The following is an 8,002-nucleotide window of genomic DNA, read 5'->3' as shown; positions in this document are numbered from 1 at the left end:
AATTAAAGCCATGGTTTTCCCAGTAGTGATGTATGGAAGTGAGAGCTGGACCATAAAGAAGGCTGATCGCCGAAGAATTGATGCTTTTGAATTATGGTGCTGGAGGAGACTCTTGAGAGTCCCATGGACTGCAAGAAGAACAAACCTCTCCATTCTGAAGGAAATCAGCCCTGAGTGCTCACTGGAATGACAGATTGTGAAGCTGAGGCTCCCATACTTTGGCCACCTCATGAGAAGAGAAGACTCCCTGGAAAAGACCCTGATGTTGGGAAAGATGGAGGGCACAAGGAGAAGGGGACGACAGAGGATGAGATGGTTGGATAGTGTTCTTGAAGCTACCAGCATGAGTTTGACCAAACTGAGGGAGGCAGTGGAAGACAGGAGTGCCTGGCGTGCTCTGGTCCAGGGGGTCATGAAGAGTCGGACACGACTAAACGACTAAACAACAACAACATCACTCAGGAGACCTAGGAATATCTCATCTCTGCAGCCTTGGAGAATTGTGGCCCGTCAGCGCAGACAATATTCTGCTAGATGAGTCAAAGTCCTGACTCAGAATAAAGCAGCTTTCTATCTGAACAAACCGAGGAAGAAGGCAACAGTTATTGTAGTATTTGCATCTGCAGGTGGCATCTTATTTAACACCAAAGCTTCATTTACATTTCTCATTTGCATTCAGTCATATGAAGATGATCCAATACTTGCTTCAAAATAATTTCAAAGGGAACGGAACTCGGAAAGCTGTCAAGCCGGGATAGCTAATTTGGTTAGAAGCTCAGCCTGCACTTGAGTAGGACCCTGGCAGAGACACATGCCTGACTGGCATGTTCCCTCCCTCCTGGTCAATCGTTCGGGAGCTTCAAAAGCTTTATTCTGCCCGAACATCACAGCAACCGATGCCAACCAACACCAGCACACTTAGGGATCCTCAGAGTTTGCGCATCATGCGTAACAGACCTCAGCAACTCAGCATTTTGGCTAATCTACTTTATTTACATATAAACACACACGGAGCACTGCAACATGGCTCCCTCTCTCTCTAGCATCAGACAGCAAAAAGAAAAAGAACAAAGGACAATAGTCCCACTTCACGGAACACAAACATCCTGTCTCCATCACTTCCCACTCTGTGGAGTCAAAACATATCCCATCATGTGATAGACAAAAATCCCATGACTGCAATCATGGAGCAGGAATTCTAACAAGAACATGGTCTGATAAGCCTTTTTATTGGGTATAGTGGGTAAAGAGATACCAAGGGAAGATAAAATACTGTTTATGTATGCAACAACCGCAGCAAGAATTCTTTTAGCCCCAAAATGGAAACAACAAGAAGTGTCAACGAAAGAAGAGTGGCAGATGAAGATGATGGATTTTGCAGAACTGGCAAAGCTGACAGGAAAAATCCGAAACCAGCATGATCAAGTATTCCAAAAGGACTGGGGTAAATTTATACGATATCTGAAAGATTATTGTAAGCAATTAGCATCACTAGCAGAGCTATCTGAAGACTTGTAATGAGAAGTTTTCTACCTTTCTATATTTACCGTATCTAAATTTTGAGCTACTTTGTAATGAGTGTAATTGGAATTGAAAAATGTACAAAATGCAATGATGTAAAGGTCTATTTTGGAAGCTATATGAGGCAGGAGGGAAGGAAGCCAATAGGCTCTAAAGAGCCAGGGAGGTAAAGTGGATAATGATGATGTGAATGTATATCATTAAATGGAAAATAAAAGCTGCATGGAGGTTGGATGATCCTTAGGGTACCTTCCAACTCTATAATTCTATGATTCTATGACTACAAACTGAAATAAGTGTGTCAATGCATTTCCCTTGATCGGAAATGCTTCATACAATAAATTCTCAAAGTGGGGAGCCCCCTCTGAAAATGCCAGACATAATTGCTGCTGTCTTCACAACTCATACAATTCTGAGAAGAACAGACAGATAAGGAAAAGTACCAGCTGGGATGAGAGGATGCTAGAGCGGTGGTTAATGGGCAGAGTCAAGGAAGTTTATCAGAGGCAAGAAAGGCTTCTTTTATAAAAGGGAAGTCTTGTCCAAACCGGGGGGGGGGGGGGGAGGAACACAATTTTCTGCGAGAGAAATGCATGCAGACAGTAAAGAATGCACAAAAAAGTAAAGGAGAACATTGCTAAAAACAAAGGACAGGAGTTCCACATACAAAAGCAATGTGGTTGCCCCCAACTTCCTGTGGAACCCCTGAAATTGGTTAAGGGGAGTCAGGAGAGCCCCAATAACGGTATGCAGAGGAAGGAGAAGGGGCTCGTTCCAGCTGGCAAGCTGCAATGATGGGATGCCCACGACAGCTCAATGCTGAATGCCACCAATTAAGATCATAGATACACACACATGCATTATTATTATTTTTAATTATATTTATATACCCCCCTTCATCCAAAGATCACAGGGTGGTTTACAACCTAAAAACACAAAATCCAACATAAATCACAATTAGCATTAGTAGCAGGGGACCAGCTAGGCAGGTGGCTGCACCTTTGGACAACAAGGGAATCAAACAAGGAAAAGGAGATGGTGGGGAAGCAAATATGCTGTTACAAATTTTGGTAGAATTAGCAAAAGTTAAGAGTTAATGAAGGTTTGATTAAATTCCTGAAGTTATAATTTGCTAAGGAGCCAGAGCAACCTGGCAAGACGGGTGTGTGTGTGTGTGTGTGTGTGCGATTTTACACAAGTTTAGGGTTTTCTAGCAAGCGTATTTCCCAGTAGTGATGTATGGAAGTGAGAGCTGGACCATCAAGAAGGCTGATCGCCGAAGAATTGATGCTTTTGAATTATGGTGCTGGAGGAGACTCTTGAGAGAAGATCAAACCTATACATTCTTCAGGAAATCAGCCCTGAGTGCTCACTGGAAGGACAGATCCTGAAGCTGAGGCTCCCATACTTTGGCCACCTCATGAGAAGAGAAGACTCCCTGGAAAAGACCCTGATGTTCAGAAAAATGGAGGGCACAAGGAGAAGGGGATGTCAGAGGACAAGATGGTTGGATAGTGTTCTCAAAGCTACCAGCATGAGTTTGACCAAACTGCGGGAGGCAGTGGAAGACAGGAGTGCCTGATGTGCTCTGGTCCATGGGGTCACGAAGAGTCGGACACGACTAAACGACTAAACAACAACAACAACAGCAAGGGTATTTGGAAAGGAAAAGGGTGGAGCCAGAACTCCAATTAGAGGCCATATGGAGCAGAACCATCTTGGCAAGCTGGGAGATGGCATGCAGGAGGCCTTAGACTCTACTGCTCCACTGCTGTGGGGAATAAGTCCCTCTTGAGGTGTAATGCTCTGAACTCTCTCCCAAGTAGACCCAGGCAGAAAGATGTGTACAATAAACCACATTTCTTAAAGACACTATTCTCCGTTGTGCCTTGATTTCCCACCAGAAACACAACCCTGGGTGAGAGATGGAACCCCTGGAAACTTGTGGAGCCGCTCAGCAGAGATTGGGGTGACGTGCAACAATATTCTTTGCAGGGGTAACTGTGCCCCTGAAGGAGCAGGTGCACAGCCTGGGAGTCATTTTGGACTCGCAGCTGTCCATGGAGGCGGAGGTCAATTCTGTGTCCAGGGCAGCTGTTTACCAGCTCCATCTGGTACGCAGGTTGAGACCCTATCTGCCCGCAGACTGTTTCGCCAGAGTGGTGCATGCTCTAGGTATCTCCCGCTTGGATTATTGCAATGCGCTCTACGTGGGGCTACCTTTGAAGGCAGGGTGGACTTTGGAGACTGGTGACTGGGAGCAGTCGCCGAGAGCACATAATACTGGGTCTTGAAAGACCTACATTGGCTCCCAGTACGTTTCTGAGCATAATTCAAGGTGTTGGTGCTGACCTTTAAAGCCCTAAACGGCCTCGGTCCAGTATACCTGAAGGAGCGTCTCCACCCCAATCGTTCTACCCGGACAATGAGGTCCAGCTCCAAGGGAACCAGGCAGAGGGCCTTCTCGGTAGCGGCACCCACCCTGTGGAATGCCCTCCCACCAGTTGTCAAAGAGAACAACAACTACCAGACTTTTAGAAGACATCTGAAGGAAGCCCTGTTTAGGGAAGCTTTTAATGTTTGATGGATTACTGTATTTTAATATTTTGTTGGAAGCCGCCCAGAGTGGCTGGGGAAGCCCAGCCAGATGGGCGGGGTATAAATAATATATTATTATTATTATTATTATTATTATTATTATTATTATTATTATTAGTCTTCACAGCAGATGTAAAAGCAGGTCCCGATGCTTGAACTTACTTTGTCAGGAAGCGTGTTGGAACAACTATGGGGAATAGTGATGGCAAAATACAAAAGTTCTAGGCGTTATGGATAAAGTTAAAACTGGAAAATTGCCGGGGACAAATGTCATCCACCTGAGAGTTCCTAACAAATGTGTAACTGCTAGTCTTATAACAAAAATATGTAGCATGTTCCTAAGATCAGTTTCTGTACCTGAGTGGTGGAAAGTGGTCAATGTAACACTGATTTTTTAAAAGGGCTCCAGGTGGAATCTGGGAAATTACAGACTGCTCAGCTTAATATCCCCCCCCCCCCGGAAAACTGGAGAGGCCCCTGTCTAAAATCCTTGAGAGCTGCTGCCAGTCAGTGTAGATAAAATTGAGTTAGATGATGGGTTTGATTCCCGTTACGGCAGCTTTTGTGTTCCATAAGGCAGAGGAAAGCAATTGTCACTGGAGGACAGGCAAGTTGTCAGTTAATTTGGGTTTCTGAAGTAGAAAACATGTTGAAAACCATGTGTGTTTGCTACTCTGGGTACGAAAATATCTTGGTGGGTTGGACCCGCTCCTATCATGGGGGTGAAGCCAGCTGACAAAAAGCTAAGCCTATTGTTAGATTGCGAACTACACTTTTAGGGTGGGTCAAACACCAGATTGCCTTAAATCTGTTCATGCACACCCACCACTATCACAACAACTCACTGCTGCTTCTCCAGGCAGTTCCTCCCTCCCTCATTTCTGACAACCTCCAAATGGGTGGGTGGGTCTTTCTTTGCTTCTGCAGTCTTGGAATATCCAATTCCTAGCCTAAAGCACAGTCAGATTCCAGAGGTGCACCTCCATTCTGGAAAAAACGTGATGGCTGTTAAAGCCAGGGCTTTTTCCCTTCCAGGTGGAACTCAGTTCCAGCACCTCTCAAGTGGGCGCCATTGCCATCCTAAGAGAACATGGGAGGTTTTCATGGTAAGTTCCGGCACTTATTTTCCTAGAAAAATAGCACTGGCTAAAGCCTTTATTCCACCCAAAGTCTTTTGAAATTGAATACTTGACCGTGTTAAAGTAAATACAGTGGTACCTTGGGTTACATACGCTTCTGGTTACATACACTTCAGGTTACAGACTCTACTAACCCAGAAATAGTACCTTGGGTTAAGAACTTTGCTTCAGGATGAGAACAGAAATCGCGCAGCAGCGGTGCAGCGGCAGCAGGAGGCCCCATTAGCTAAATTGGTGCTTCTGGTTAAGAACAGTTTCAGGTTAAGAACAGACCTCCAGAATGAAGTAAGTACTTAACCTGAGGTACCACTGTAGAGACAAATTGAGGAAAGAGTAAGAACCCAATTTGAATCCCTTTGATGGATACTGCTAGAAAATTCTTTGCCGTTACTACCAGGATATAGACACATCCTAACATGTAAAAGGTAAAGGACCCCTGGATGGTTAAGTCCAGTCAAATGCGACTGTGGGGTTGCGGCACTCATCTCGCTTTCAGGCCGAAGGAGCCAGCGTTTGTCCACAGACAGCTTTCCGGGTCATGTGGCCAGCATGACTAAACCACTTCTGGCGCAACCATGACGGAAACCAGAGCACACGGAAACGCCGTTTGCCTTCCTGCCGCAGCAGTCCCTATTTATCTACTTGCACTGGCATGCTTTTAAACTGTCAGGTTGGCAGGAGCTGGGACCGAAAGACAGGAGCTCGCTCCGTTGTGGGGATTTGAACCACCGTCCTTCCGATTGGCAAGCCCAAGAGGCTCAGTGGTTTAGACCACATATACGCACCTCCAAAGTCCACCCTGCCATTTTGCTGAATTAGATAGATTGTGGATGGGCCAGTGGGTCCAGATTGCAAAGAGGTTTCATCAGGGCTCAGAAGCCTGACCTAACTGCAATAAAAGTGTGCTTTTTTAAAAAAACTGGACGTTTTCCTCATAATATTGTCATGGACATAACTTCAGAAGCCAGAGAACCACTTACATGAAGCATATTTGCTCAAAATCATTGGCCTCATAATACTGGAGTGTGTGTGATCTCTACAAATGAATCTCCTATTGCTAGGTGCTGCCCATTTTATTATAGATGCTGACCATGTGTAAGGGTGGTTGCCAGAGTTCTAGCGTGCCCCCCACCCCTATAAGAAAGAAACCGACACAAATGACATTTGGCATATCCACTAGTTGTCGGCTTGCATCTGTACACTGGGGTTATTTAAACAGAAATGTGACACCGTCCTTGGGATCTGGACCTATTCAGCTTCCGTAGCTTCCAAACTCACCCTCTTTGCAGTTGCTCCTTTTCAGGATGGCCTTAATTCTTGTCACCTGGACAAGTAAAGCCTTGTTTCCTTGCAAACTGCAGCTCCACCCTGTACAAACCACCCTTCAATTATCTGCCAGAGTACTTTATAGGTAAATATTTGTTCTGCAGTCTCAGACACTACCTCATTCCTGTTTGTCCAGGCTCTTAATCCAGGACTTTGAATGTTGCGCTTAGTCCATCAACACCCTGAGGTGCTTACATGAAAATTTAAGTATTTAATAACAGACCTCTGTGTGTGTCTATGTGTGCATTTTCTGATACCTCACTCTTATAAAGAAAATTCTATTAGTTTAGGACTCGCCTAAAATTACAGTTTTCTCTCTCTCACTACAGATGTTAAATAAGCAAAGCTAGGAATTGTATTATTTATGATTGCTATTGTTGTAAAAGATCATTATGCTTAACTGAGATACATCTAGGGCATGCACAGAAAAGGCAGAAACCTCTTGAATATAATGGATTTTGGGCTGTTTACCCTTCATAAAATGTTAAATCGGCCAACCAAAAATAACACTTCAGGCAATAGTACCGTGGTAACTGTCAAGCATAGCAACCTTTCTGAAATTATTTATTCCAGTATACAGACTTCAGATTCAGAAGAGCTACCTAGGAGGTTCATAATTGTTTAAAACAAATCTGCCCTCTTTCTCTAAAATTAACATAGAATACTTGCCTGAAATGTGTGCAAGACGTTTCTGTGCTAAGATGGTTAATATTTCAAAAGGAGGAGGGAGTAGCCAGGTAGCTGTCCTGTAGTCTTGACCCAAATTTATTTGACAACCCCCCTCAATCCTTTTGTAAGCTGTGGTTTAATATCTGCAAGTTCCCTTTTGGCATTGAGATATTGCTAAAACGGTCTTTATAAATTGTGCCTGTTTTCTTTGCAATTGTAAACAAAAGCAAGATTGGACCAGGCAATTTCCATCTGCAAACCCATTGCAGGAGAGCTTCTGGATCCAGTAACATCACCAGAACCAGGACAGCATTTCTAAGGAAAGCAATGCTAGCTGTGAATACAACCTACAGAACATGAAAGGGCGGTGGGGGCGGAAATCACTGAACATGGCAAACACTACCAATCAAATCCCAACCCAACTATGCTGAGTCCAGTGGGGACATAATAAACCAGCCATGTGTTCTGCAAATACGTAAGCTGTCAAGCATTTGGCAGACCACAATATATTGTTTGATAGGTTCTAGGTTGCGTATGTCTGTTATTTAGAACACACTTCCATGTGATTCATCCTGTGTAACATGCCCTTGAAGATATCTTGGAAATTGCAGCCAGTTCCAAATACGACAGGCAGACTATCAAATAGGCCTGGCTGTTGTAAGTGTATTATGCTGTTGTTGAAAAAGCATTGCTCGCTGCCGATTTCCTTCCAGACTTTATTTCACAGTGCAGATATGGGCTTAAAAATC

The sequence above is a fragment of the Podarcis cretensis genome, assembly GCF_951804945.1.
Source record: "Podarcis cretensis genome assembly, chromosome: 17".
Taxonomy (NCBI): Eukaryota; Metazoa; Chordata; class Lepidosauria; order Squamata; family Lacertidae; genus Podarcis; species Podarcis cretensis.
This window is presented reverse-complemented; position numbering follows the sequence as displayed.